Consider the following 14,498-nt stretch of genomic DNA (forward strand, 5'->3'; position numbering starts at 1 on the left):
GTCCCCTTTCTATCAATTTTTAGTCTGCTATAATCGAGCTGACGGAATTCCCAGTGTGCTTTGCATCTCTGTTTCTTGTTCCGCTAGGAACTTCTCCTCAAAATCTGCCATTATTAACATAGGGAGTTTATCACAGTTTGGTTTCCTGATATCAGCAAGCTGAATCATAATCTCATTTGTATGTGCTTTGTAAATCTATAAAGGGATGTAGTTCAAGGCACTGATCAACAGCCCACCCTTTGGCTGGCCTAACTGCCCCTGTACTGCCAAACCTTGTCTGTGATTTCTTCGGTCACATTTAAGAGGCTTGACCACCCAGGTCTCTTTCATCAACACTATTTCAAAGTTCTCAGGCTGGTCCCAGAGTCCATCATAGTAGGTGTAATGTGATTGACCTTGGGTGTTCTAAGACAGCACTCTCATCTCAAGATTAGGGGTTTAATTAGGATCTTTGGTTGGAGCAACCCCGCAAACCAGGACCAATTTTCCTCCAGTGAATCCTCTGAAGCTTTGTTTGGCGGATCCTTGAAATAAGTGGTTCTCCTCCCATTGCAATTCACCTTTATTCTAAGAATGCCATCTTGCCAGTGACATTGTTTATCATGTTCCTTAATTAATGCCTTGTTTGGATGTTTTCCGTTGTTATCTCCTATCCACTAGAGTACAGTCATATCCCATTTTATGAAAGTCCTCTCTATGGGAAAGGACCATGTTCTTAACTATTTCAGTATGAGAATACACTGTCAACTATTCTATGTGATCCTCCTCAAGTTGATCCATGATCTTAATTTCCCCATTGTTAATACACCTACGTGGATATAAACGGTGTAATAAGGACAGCACTGCCCTGCTATTTAGAATTCATGCACTGGTTTTACAGAATAAGCTGTTTATAAGAAGCCCCTGATGAGGATCAATTCTTGAAATGTCCATAGTGGTACGTCAGCCAGACCAGTTTCTTTTACCTTGATAAATTCAGAGTCTGCTTTAGCTCATCCTTGTTCATAGGTTTGTGTTCCTGTTGTAATCCATTCCTGTTTTTCTGCATGTGTCACTTCTTTGGATAGGTCAAAAACCAATTCTATCCCCTCGAGCATGCTCATGTTTTCTTCCACGGCTTGCACATAGATGATCGTCCTTGCATGGTTTGAGCATAGACTGGGTGAGTCTGTAGCCCTTCTTGGGATGTGAAATGTGCCCTAATATTTTCCTTGCACGTTGGCCATGAAGCTGCTCGAGTAGACTTTGTGTGCATGGTCTTCTTGGTTGTTTCCCTGGAGGTTAATGATCTTACCAATTATTTACCGGGAGACCTTTTCCCCCTGAATTCCTTCTCACAGTTTTTACTCCAGGTCAGATGGTTACCTTTAGTGTGAGCTGCACTTTTTTCCTTATTAGCCGCCCTTTCTTTATACTCATACATACATATGCATTTTCCCACCTCCATTACATTGTTAATCAAAATATATCTGCTTTTTCTACTAGCATTTTTTGGTTAATTATTTTTCCAGAAATGCTGTGTACCCTTAGTTCATGCTTTTATCATCTGTTGTTGGGGTCCTTTACCTGTTCCACTCCCAGGCCGTCATATCAATTGCGTGTTCTTGCAAGCAGGCCACGTTCAATGTGAATGCTTTAACCCCTAAATGATTGGCAATAAAATTCAGTGTCGTGCTGTGAGATTACCTCAGTGTTAATAGTGTCACAAAGTTTCATGAGTGAAGTTAGTAAGAGGTCCAGTGCGTGTAGCTTCATTGTTTATGATAACCATACTCTGAATCATTTAGGCAAATGGGACTATTACTGATGTTCCGCAAATCATGTTCTGGATCACTAGTAATATTCAACCTATGGGCTTGCTCAGCACTATATGGCTGCACACCTGTTATTTCTGCTTCTGGTTTATTTATTACTGTTTCACAGTCATCATCACGGTAGAACCCCATAGATTCATTACCGGAAGCAACGCACAGTCATTAAAACTATGGTCCAGAGGATCCATATTTTCTACATTTGTCCCAGACTGTAGCTCTCTCTCTCAACTAGTTGTGTCCTTTCTGCTAGCCTACAGTCACTGAACTCTATCCCTGCCACATTATCATCCTTCCCTGCATATCCCCCCTGACCTTACAGCCATTGTGTGACATAGGGGAACCTGGGTCCCAACGTACAGCACTTTTAGTACTGATACAATAGACTACATTGTATGAGCACCAAGACAAGCTAGGGAGGATTTGATGTGTGTTGCCAGCATACTCGAATGTCTGCCATTTTTCAAGGGAAAAACTCAGTTATTCGGTTTGACAGATTGATTGTGCTCAACTCCAGATTTGCTGCATAGAGCACAGTTCTCAGTAGGCACTCTCTCCATACAGGGGCAGATGTGGAACTCTTCAGGGAATAAGAGAGTGATGGCTCCTCCAGCCTATGCTTGTCAATTGCCCCTAGAAAAATGACATTCTGCATTCTAGTTGGAGTTTTGCCGACCACCTTCTCTCCTTCCTCCATACTGCTGTATGACCACAGGTGCTGTCATGTTGAAGCAGGCAAATCCCTCGCTCACACCTCTGTGCCGCACTGGACTATGCTGGTCTCAGTAGTTCACGGTTCATTTTCAGATCACACTCACTCTCTGAATACACAGAGTATGCAAGGCTTTAGCGCATATAGGGCAGTTTATAGCCACAGGTGCTGTAAAGTTGTGCAAGGCGGCTCCCTCCCTCACACCTCTGTGCCACACCGGGCTACACTGCTCTCTCCGAATACACTGAGTAAATAGATTATTGCCCATTAGATGAATGCTGAACCTGGATACCTTTTGGAGGATTGCACCTTGTTCATGAGGGGTTGGAATCAACCGAGTACATCTGAAGAAGTCCTGACTACAGGGAAAGGACCAAGAGGGGTCTGACCACTGACACTCCCTGGGCTCACATGAGGGTTTATTCTTGCTCCTGTAATGGAAGATGTATTCGAGGTGAGCATGGCATTTCCTCAAATATAATTAGGTAAGTGCTCTTGAAATATTGGGGTAATAACTGTCTCCAGGCTGAATCCTTTCCAATTGTGTGAAATGCAACAGTGTTTCCATTATATTGAACGCCTGAGAGAAATGATTGTCTATTAGAAACATGCCATTCCTGCACTTTGGGCCTCATCACGAGTTGGGCGTTAGCCAGGGCTTTTAGCCCTACCGTCAAACCCCCCGGTGCTATTAGCGCCAGATCACGGGTTTGGCGGAATGGAAAGTCCCCATTCCCCATTGGGCCCATTCAGGAATTTTGCATTTCCCCATTGGGCCCAATGGGGAATGTTCAGTGCTATTACCACCAGCGTTATTACCGCCGGCAGTAATAGCGGCGAAAATTGGCAAAATCATGCCAGATTTGCCCTCAGCTCAGAGCTGGGGGGAAATCCACCAAGCCCGTGATTTGGCGGATAATTAAATGTGGCGGTAATAGCGTTACCACCGCATTTACGGGTTACCACCAAACTCGTGATGAGGCCCTATTGTGTACGACTGATAAAATATTACTCAGGGAAACAGAATTGGATATTGTGTTTTGCTAGGATGAGTTACAGCTTGATTTGATTTCATTCAAGATTGAGGGAGATTGTATTTACAAAACGTGTTGTTTCTGTCATTAACCTGCAATCACAGGGAATGTTTAGGCAGTGTAGCATGAATAAGTGCTATCACAGATATAATCACTATTATACCACGGTTCATAGCGCACCAGTACCATGGCCTGACGATGACAGGTTTAAAAATCAGCATTCTATGATGGCCATACCTATTTATTAAGAAATGGGAAATGTGAGAAAGCGCATTCAGTCATTTTTGACCCCTTAGAATAATGTGAATGTGAATTGGGTGGATGAGTCAATTCAGTCTGTGCACTCTATACAGAAGACATTACTTATCTAATCCAAAACCTGTAGAAGTTTGTTATTGTAGGCCTATTTTAAACTGCACACACATGTTAATAGCCCACAGCAATGGACTGATAGGGGAAATGTGAGATATGTGACAATTCTCAATGTATACATGGGAAAAGTAACCTTTTTGTTTTAATTTGGAAACGTTGTAAAAAGAAATCAAGGATTTTGATATACTGATCGAAAAGTGGCATAAGTGTAACTGGAATGTTTAGTGTTATTCAAAACTTTAAAATTATTGTGAGGAATCTGAGGGTGTCCTCACTTCTTTTTCCCCAGAATCCTCCTCACCATCACTTTTGTATTCTGACCCTAGAGGGTGGATATGCGAGGGAGGATAAGCTGGGTGAAGGATACTTGGGGAGTGGGGACAGGACGTCCTTATGAGAGACATGGTATTCCCCATTCCCTTTTCAAAATGAACCTTCTGCCAAAACAAACTTTGTAGGTTACTGTCAGCCTTTCCCCTACAAAAATTCCCCAGGAATACAATTTTTTCAGTGGGACAAGGACAGACCAGCTAGGAGGATACATCCTCATTTTGGTGGGATAAACATATATCCAGCTCATATACTTAATGCAGATACATATCGGCCTCATCTTGTTAATGCAGACCAATATCAATCAAATAATGAAGTGAGGAGAAGAAAACACAGCGCTGTGAATACTCTGTTTGATGTAATTTTCTCCAAACACCACTCTTGTACTGAGACGAAGAAGAGGGCTATGGAGAAGTTCAGATGGAGCAGTTAGGCATGTCCCTTTAACTGTGGTCAGGCAATTGGACTAAATGACCTCCATCTACAGTCACTTAGGAATCGTAAGAGATATGAAAATGCAGACTGTGCTCAAGCTAAGGGGAGAAACAGCAGGCTGGAGTGTGGAGCCGGCTGGAGCTGGAGAGAGGTGGACTGGAGAGACAGGAGAGAGAAGCACAGTTGCTGAAAGCCATGTCAAGCAGAGGCAATGAATGCCAGGAACGAGGTTGGCGAAGAGAGGGCTTGGAAGGCATGCATACCCTCTGTGTTGAGAGCAAGCAGAAGGAGATGTGGCACGCCAAAGAACTCTGGTCGCCATCCAAGAGGGTGAGCAGTGCTCTCCCTGCCAGCCGCGAGGGAAGAGCGGAGACAGTGAGAGCTGAATGCAGAGCAAGAAGGAAACAAAGTTGACATGAGCTGCTGCCTAAAGCCGGTGAGTGTAAACAGGGAACCCTTGTACCTGGGTGCTCTGGGAACGAAAAGCAAGTATCTCTTGAATATGGAACAAACTGGAAATGGTCGTGAGCACTTTTGAATGTTAAAACAAAAAAATGCCTTAAACATCTGGAATGAAATGAAAGTGGCTTCAAGGCTTAAACCGGTGATGTTTGAATACCAAACAGACTGAAAGACTTTATAAGAATGTATGAATGCATACAGAACCAAATCAAGTTGTGAATCTTTCTAAATATAATGAAGGTTTTCTGAATGGCGCACAGAGCTAAAGCAAGTAATGAACATGAGTGAATGGAATGAAAGCAAGGTTTTACTGGTTGCAAATGCCACAGTGTGAACTGGTTGAAATACAAGTGTTAGCAAAGCGAAGCGAGACCCAAGAAGGTGAAGTGGGAGAATGGAACAAAAGGCTCCCACCAATCCCCTCACGCCCCTGGCCTAGAGGATCGCGGCCCAGACACCCGCCACGAGAGGAGTTTGCCTATCTACCAGACGACCAAATACCCTAGTACAGGAACATACGGATGTGCCCACCAGCCTGCCCTGCCCATGCCGACACCTGCAGCATGGATGAACTCGACTAAACCATTCAACAGTAAATAAACACATCGTTAGAGATGCCATGACGACCTAGCCAACGGTCAGAACACCCGTGCAAACATGCACACTGGACACACCCACACCAATCCACACGAAGAACATATTCAGTGCTATGACATAGGTGACAGACACACCCACTGACGCGCATCTTTATTATTTTTCACATAGGTTTTTCAAAATGCAGAAATGCAAGACGCACAATGAACTCATCTAAAATGCTTGCTGACGCTTCTCCTAACCCATGCATTGCAATGAGAAATATAACGAAGACATGATACTGGGGATAAAGCAATATGACACCGTAACTTAAAGCGCCGTGCATCAAACATCCCCACCTATGCACCAGGCCCAAGTAGGCCGCAAGCAAGAGCCTCCATGAACATTGAACAAGCAAGAGTACAATTGCTGACCCTGCAGAGTGAGCCCGGCGAGAACAGACAGTGAAGGGCACAATGTTGCAAACTCGCATGCCACAAGCTGAAGCCAAGGTCACACCTGCAAACTAAGCCAGACACACAGTGGAAAATGCAATATTAAATGTGCAGAATTCTGCCTCAACCACGGTCTCTCCTCACGTGACCAAGCCGAACCTGACAGGGTGCCAGACCCAGGAGGAAGGAGGCGCCTGGATCCCACGTTTTGAGACACAGGCAGCAACAATGAAGCGACTCAATGGACATCTGCGGCGGTGGGAGTAGTCTGCCCTCCAGCATATGAACAAATCCTCGCATTGTCTGCACATACCCATAGTTATACATTGTTGCAAATGACAGGTGCACCGTGGGCTGGGAACAGCGATGGTCCCAGACTGGGGGGCTCGCGAGTGGACCAATCAGAACCTGGGGCACTTATCACTGACGCCATTAACATTAGCCAATCCTCAGGGGTCTTCATGTAACAATTTTCATGTATCTAATTGAAGGGACAACCCAAGTATACCACCTGACTGACCCTCAACCACTAACAGCGTTCTCTATACGTATGCTATACTAACCCTACCACTCGAGGAACCAATCCAGAGTGGCGATAAGTGTTTTGCTAAATTTCCCAGGTGACGCAAGTAGCGCGTCATACTGAGGTAAAAAGGGCCTGCGAGCCCCACGAAGAGAAAGAGTGTCAGGACGGACGCGTACGATCCTTGACGCATCCCTGCCGTTTTGTTTAATAAACAGCAGAATCACCTTGCTTCTTGCGTGTGCCTCATACTCATTTTTGGGATACGCTGGAGGAGTTGGGGCCTCCCTGCCCGGAGGTCCGCGGACGGCCCAGCCGACCCCGGGAGAATTTCCCCCCGACAAGTTGGAGGCACTGCTGAGATCTGTTTAAGATCTGCTTTTATTTTATTTTTCCGAGTGCTCCCGTTGCGAGGAGGCCCGGCGGCGCGGCCATCTCTGCCGCAGCCCCCTTTTGAGGACTACAGGACCATCGCGGAACTGCGAGAAGACCGGACAGCGCAATCCGGATATTGGCCTTCGGGAGCCGGTTGAGAAGTATCCCGCCCGCGGTTGGCGAGTGTCCAGACGTGGTCCAGACGAGGGGAGGTGGCGAGCCGCTTGGAGGGGTGCACGCAGTCGAGCGGCCCCGCGTCAAGAGAACTTGGTGAGTATGCCACGCCCAACAAGCAATGTGAAATTGTGAGGGAGGGGGGAGGAATAGAATACGGGAGGCGGGAGGTGTTACACAGGTGCGCGGTAAAGGTTTGATAAATTAGTATTGACGGTGAAGTGAATGGTAGCTGGACAAGTGCGAGAGCAGTTTGCTACGTTACGGAAGAGGAGGGGGCGGAGCACGAAAACATCACGTGCGGCCTCTCGTAGAAACTGATTGGTCTAGGTTGCGACCACGTGTAAGGGAGTGTAAGGGTGTGTGTGTGTGTGCGGTTTCCTACGATTTGGTGATTATTGATCAATGAGTAGATGAGGATCCCTATTGATCGAGCAGGAAACTGTCACGCTCACCTGATTCCCACGGAGGCGCAGGTCTGGCTTCGAGTGCTGATGCTTCTTCAGTGGTGAAGCGCAGGACTCTGAAGATGGACTGGAAGGGCCCCTCTACTCTGGTCTTTTCTGGCTCGCAGGAATATTCCCCTGTGCGTGAAAAGGGAGTATTACCTACTGATGGAATAATGCTCAAGCCTCCCACTCCGTTCCAGCCCTCCACGATACCCTTCCACGATTCCCCGTGAAGTCTCACCTTAGGGTCTGGAAGGATGAGTTCTCCATCCTACTTCTGATGCAGGGGCGCGTTGAAACCCAGTTACTTCACTGGATTGAGGTTTGATGGGAGTTCAAAATAAGCTTGACTATTCATTGTCTTATTGCAGCAAGCGCTAATGCTTATGTCTTTTTTCCCCTTAGGGGCCGGGGTTCGGAATGCTGGAGATATGGTGCCGACCCGAAGTGAAACGTGCAGTTCCAGTAAATGACAGGTAAGTTCTGGATGAGCGTTCAGGTAATGTCTTTGCATTCGCTCATTCAATGTCCTTGTCTTTTTTCCCCATAGGGGCCGGGGTCCGGAATGCCAGGAAGCGGCAGGACCCGAAATGAAATGGGAATAACCCAACAGGTAAGTCTTAGAAGGAAACTGAGCCTTTCCTATTCCCTTCCTTCTCTCACCTTGTTTTCTTGTCTTTTTCTCTCTAGGCTCTGAGAAGTGGGTGCGGATCCGGATGATCCCTGCTGAAGATGGAGGCGCCCAGGAAAGGTGAGTGAAATGCAGCGCTGCAGCGATCGAAGCAAAATGCTTTTAAAATGATGTCTTCCCTTTCAGGATCGTCGGTGTGATGTCTCCGTGATGCAGCTTTAGCTGGTAAGGTCTTCTTTCTCTACCAATTCTCTCCTATCTCCCTTTGCAGGCGACCCAGGATGCTGACAGGCGTGGCTGAAGTCCAGATGCAGGAGCTGACACGGTGAGCGTCCAGCTGCGAGGAGCAGAACAACGCGAAGCGTGAGTTGCTGATCGGGCGTGGTTTAAATAGCTTTGGAAGAAGTTCCAGGTATGTATCCTTCCACCGATCAGGTATGTATCCTTCCCCGACCACACCCAGGTGGAAAGTAGTCCCACAGGTAAAGTAGTTCCATTCAGGCCTCAAGAGGGCCTGGATGTAGCAGCATGGTCTGCATCAGGTAAGTGCACATTAAAACACTTGAACACATGTCTACCTTTATGAGCCTGGCGCCTAAGGCACCAGGACAGGGGTCTAACATGAGCCTGGCGCCTAAGGCGCCAGGACTGTTTCCAAAGGGCCCCAGCTTGGGCCCGCTGGCACTTCCGTGGGGGGAATGATGCCTGCCTCTGGGGTTGCTGGGTCGGACCTGGCTCCTTGGAGGTAGGCATCATGACAGTACCCCCCCTCAAGGCCCCTCCCAAGGTTGTTCCCTCCGGGCGTTTTGGCTTGTTCGGAAATCTCAGGTGGAACCTTTGTATTAATCGAGGTGCGTGAACATGGTTACTAGGCTCCCACGATCTCTCCTGAGGTCCATATCCCTTCCAGTCAACAAGATAGAAAAGTTTTGACTTTAACACCTTGGAGTCTAAAATGTCTTTAACTTCGAATTCTAATTCCCCTTCAATTTGAACTGGGTCTGGAGGCTTGGACAGTCGGGTCCCTGGTTGTACTGGCTTCAAAAGTGATGCATGAAAAAGTGGATGAATATGCATGTTAGACGGTAAATCCAGTTTAAAGGCCACGGGATTGATTATAGCCTTGATGGGATAAGGTCCTATGAATCTGGGATTGAAGGTTCGCGGGCCCTTGAGGGGTAAATGTTTCGTTGCTAGCCATACCTGGTCTCCTACTTGGTAAGGAGGAGTTTTACTTCGGTGCAAATCAGCGTTTTCTTTATACTTTCTCTTGGCTTGCTGTAAATGAGTTGCAGCTTCTTTGAAGGCTCGGGTTATTGTGGAATGCAGATGAATTACTGCGGGCGTTTCCAGGGTCAGAGGTGGGTCTAGGTCAGAGGTCCGAGGATGGTGACCATACAAAGTATAAAAAGGAGTTTGTCCGGTTCCAGAATGCACTGAATTGTTGTATGCATATTCTGCGATCCAAAGGATGTCTTTCCAATTTGACTCGGATTGGTGTAACATGCACCGAAGATATTGCTCGAGAGTCTGATTGGTTCTCTCGGTTTGTCCGTCGGTCTGGGGGTGGTGGCTGGTGGATAACCGCACATCTATTTGTGCTAGTTGGCAACACGTCTTCCAAAAATGGGAGATAAATTGACTTCCACGATCCGAGACTAATATGGAAGGGAAACCATGTATGCGAACTATATTCTCCAGAAATTCCTTGGCCAAGGTGGAAGCTGAAGGCAAGCCTTTTAAAGGGATAAAGTGGGCCATTTTGGAGAATAGATCCACAATTACAAGGATAGTGTTGTAACCAGCACAAGGAGGCAGGTCAGTTATAAAGTCCATTGACAAGTTGTGCCATGGTGCCGGTGGAATATCCAAGGGTTGAAGTAGGCTGGCTGGCCTTTTCTTTTGACCCTTGTTTTGGGCGCAAATTCCGCAAGACAATACAAAAGACTTTATGTCTTTTCTCCAAGAAGGCCACCAGAAGTGGCGTTTGATTTTTTCCTCCGTTTTAGCGATACCAGGGTGTCCTTCCATTAACGATTCATGATGATGGGCAATAACAAGTTCTTGCAATTCTTTACTTGGCAGAAACAACCGCTCCTGGAAGTAGGGTAAATCATCCTTAACAGTGTAATGAGGACCCTTTTAACCCCATTCCAGTAAGGCTGAAGAGTCTAGAAGTTGTTGTACTTGCGTTTGGATGTCCTCAATAGTTTGCAATGAAGTTAGGCCTAAGATTCTTTGTTCAGGTATGATTGGCACAGGTTCTAAACTCGAATTGGGTTCTTCCATGCCAATCTGGGATAAGGCGTCCGCTTTACCATTCTTGCAGCCAGGGCGATAGGTAATTACAAAATCAAATTCCGCAAAGAATAGAGCCCATCGGAGTTGTCGTGAAGATTGAACTTTGGCCGTTTTTAAATACTGTAAATTTCTGTGGTCCGTAATTACGGTGATGGTGTGTCTTGCCCCGAGAAGGTAGTGACGCCAAGCCTTGAAAGCAGATTTAATAGCCAGTAACTCTTTGTCGGTAATTGCGTAGTTGATTTCAGGAGGAGAACATTTCCTGGACCAAAAGGCCACAGGGTGTAGTTGGTTAGTTTCTGGGTCTATTTGCGACAGGACAGCTCCCATGGCCGAACTGGATGCGTCGGTTTCCACAATGTAAGGGAGATCTGGGTGCGGGTGCTTCAATACAGGTGCAGAGGTGAATTTGGTTTTCAGGTCCTGAAAGGCTTGTTCGGCCTCAAGAGTCCAATCAAAGCGTTTGTTTTTCTTTAGGAGAGCTGTGATGGGTTGGACTGTTCGGGAAAATTCCGGGATGAATCTTCGATAGAAATTGGCGAAGCCGAGCATGCTCTGAACTCCCTTCACCGAGCTAGGAGATGGCCATTTGAGGATGGCGTCCACCTTTCGCGAGTCCATTCGGACTCCTTTAGGTGTCAGGATGAATCCGAGAAACTCAACTTCTGTGGTATGAAAAACGCATTTTTCGAGCTTTGCAAATAGTCTGTGCTGGCGCAATTTCTCAAGAACTGCCCTAACATGATTTCTGTGATCGGATTCTGAAGAAGAGTACACCAGGATGTCGTCAATATAAATAATGACACAGACATCGATAAGTTCCCGAAGAACATCATTCATAAAGTACTGAAAGGCGGCAGGTGCATTGCACAAACCGAAGGGCATCACCTGATATTCGAAGAGCCCAAATTTGTTGCGGAATGCAGTCTTCCATTCGTCGCCTTCTTTTATACGCACCAGGTGATAAACTTCTCGGAGATCTAACTTGGTGTACACACAAGCGTCTTTCACCTGGTCGATAAGCTCTGGGATCAGGGGCAGAGGATAACGATTCTTAATCGTTATTTGATTTAGGGCGCGATAGTCTATACATGTTCTAAGGTCGCCCTCTTTTTTCGGCACGAAGAACAGAGCTGAGGAGACAGGAGACTTGGATGGGCGAATAAAACCATTGGCTAGGTACTGATCTAAATACTGACGCAGATGCAGGTTCTCAGGTTCCGTAAGAGCATAAATCCTACTACAAGGTAGTTGAGCATTAGGTACCAGATCGATTTGGCAATCATAAGACCGATGGGGAGGTAACGTGTTAGCCTGTTCCTTCTGAAAAACGTCTTGGAATTCTGACGGTAGCTGTACAGGGGTGGAAGTTGCTGAGGCTAGACCCATAACTGGATTTCTTGGATAACAAGTTGGTTCACAATCAGGAAAACTTATCTTCTTTGCTCGCCAGTCAATTCTGGGATTATGTGTTTCTAACCAAGGAATTCCAAGGATTACTTGAAATTGTGGGGCCATGATCACATCAAACACAATTGCTTCCCGATGTCCATCCTGACCCACCAGTGTCACTTCAACAGTGGAATGCGTTACAGGCCCTGAGGCTATTTCGGTTCCATCTAGTGTAGTAATGACATCTTGGGTTACTTTTGGGCGGAGAGGGAGCTTAATCCTAGAAGCCAATTCACGGTCTATGTAATTTCCATTAGCTCCACTGTCGATGTACGCTTTTATAGCATGCAACTGCTGGGGCTGTTTTGGGTCCACGAGCACCATTGGCATGACAAAATGCGAGGTCAAAGAGTTTGTTTTCAAGCTCGGCAAGCGGACCCCTACGCTTGTCGGGCTAGGTCGTTTCCCGAATCAGGTGTCAATAAATCGTTATCAGTGGCTCCAACCACCTTCTTAGGTGGTTTAACTGGACAATTTCGAAGAAAGTGACCGGAAGTCCCGCAATACAGACAAAGTTGCATTTGCCGCCTTCTCTCTCGTTCCTTCTGCGTTAATGGTCCTTTAACACTGCCGATTTGCATAGGTTCGGATACGTCGGGACTCTTGGAGTTAGCGTGGGTTTTGATCGGTACTCGGGTTTCTTACTTGAACCGATCTGCTTTTCTATTTTGAAGTCTGTGATCAAGTTGAACCACCAAGTCAGTGTAGTCTGCGCAGACCTGGGGTAGATTTACAATCTGAGCTAGAACATCCCTAAGCTCTCCGCGCAGGCCTCGATGAAACAATGTGATCCTTTTGTTTTCTGGCCATCCAGTTTCCACAACCAGTCTATTAAAGGTGGCAACGTAGGACAGGAGATCCTGATTACCTTGTCGTAAGGATAGCAGTTCGTTATCAAGGGCCTGTCCGAGAGTGTCGAGCAAACAATCTTTCCATGCTGGCCTGGAAGCCCTGAAAATCCTGGAGAATGGGATCATCCTGATTTACCAATGGAATAGACCAATCGGCAGCACTGCCACTGAGGTAAGATAGTATAAAGGCTACCTTGGTCTGGTCGTTAGGGAAGGCCCCGGGTCTGCATAGAAAGTGTAAACGACATTGGTTCATAAAGACGGCATATTTCTTGGGATCCCCCGCAAAACGTTGAGGCGGGGCCAAAGGCATGTGTCCAGGTAGATTGATTTGAACCGGGTTATTCAAACCCATTGATGTGGAAGTACCTCCGGAATTAGGTAAAGGAGTGTGCCCTGCCTGGGCCTGCAATTACCTTTTGGCCAGGTCATCTGTTCTTTCCTTTGATAGGATCAGTTCTCTTTTGAGAGCGTTAGTCTCCTGGCGGGCTGAGTGCACTTCTGCCCGTAATTCTCCCAAAAGCTGGGCCAGCTGATCTGTCTCGGAAGTCTCCATAGCGCCCGGGTGGGAAATTGTGGGTACGCTTCGCGTTCTGTCACGCTCACCTGATTCCCACGGAGGCGCAGGTCTGGCTTCGAGTGCTGATGCTTCTTCAGTGGTGAAGCGCAGGACTCTGAAGATGGACTGGAAGGGCCCCTCTACTCTGGTCTTTTCTGGCTCGCAGGAATATTCCCCTGTGCGTGAAAAGGGAGTATTACCTACTGATGGAATAATGCTCAAGCCTCCCACTCCCTTCCAGCCCTCCACGATACCCTTCCACGATTCCCCGTGAAGTCTCACCTTAGGGTCTGGAAGGATGAGTTCTCCATCCTGCTTCTGATGCAGGGGCGCGTTGAAACCCAGTTACTTCACTGGATTGAGGTTTGATGGGAGTTCAAAATAAGCTTGACTATTCAGGTGAGGCGCTGTAAGAGTTCTGTTGCAAGTTCAAAAGCTCAAGCTTAATAATAATGTTCATTGTCTTATTGCAGCAAGCGCTAATGCTTATGTCTTTTTTCCCCTTAGGGGCCGGGGTTCGGAATGCCAGAGATATGGCGCCGACCAGAAGTGAAACGTGCAGTTCCAGTAAATGACAGGTAACTTCTGGATGAGCGTTCAGGTAATGTCTTTGCATTCGCTCATTCAATGTCCTTGTCTTTTTTCCCCATAGGGGCGGGGGTCCGGAATGCCAGGAAGCGGCAGGACCCGAAATGAAATGGGAATAACCCAACCGGTAAGTCTAAGAAGGAAACTGAGCCTTTCCTATTCCCTTCCTTCTCTCACCTTGTTTTCTTGTCTTTTTCTCTCTAGGCTCTGAGAAGTGGGTGCGGATCCGGATGATCGCTGCTGAAGATGGAGGCGCCCAGGAAAGGTGAGTGAAATGCAGCGCTGCAGCGATCGAAGCGAAATGCTTTTAAAATGATGTCTTCCCTTTCAGGATCGTCGGTGTGATGTCTCCGTGATGCAGCTTTAGCTGGTAAGGTCTTCTTTCTCCCCAATTCTCTCCTAGCTCCCTTT

This window comes from Ambystoma mexicanum, chromosome 6p (genome assembly GCF_040938575.1).
Source record: "Ambystoma mexicanum isolate Mex_15411 chromosome 6p, UKY_AmexF1_1, whole genome shotgun sequence".
NCBI lineage: Eukaryota > Metazoa > Chordata > Amphibia > Caudata > Ambystomatidae > Ambystoma > Ambystoma mexicanum.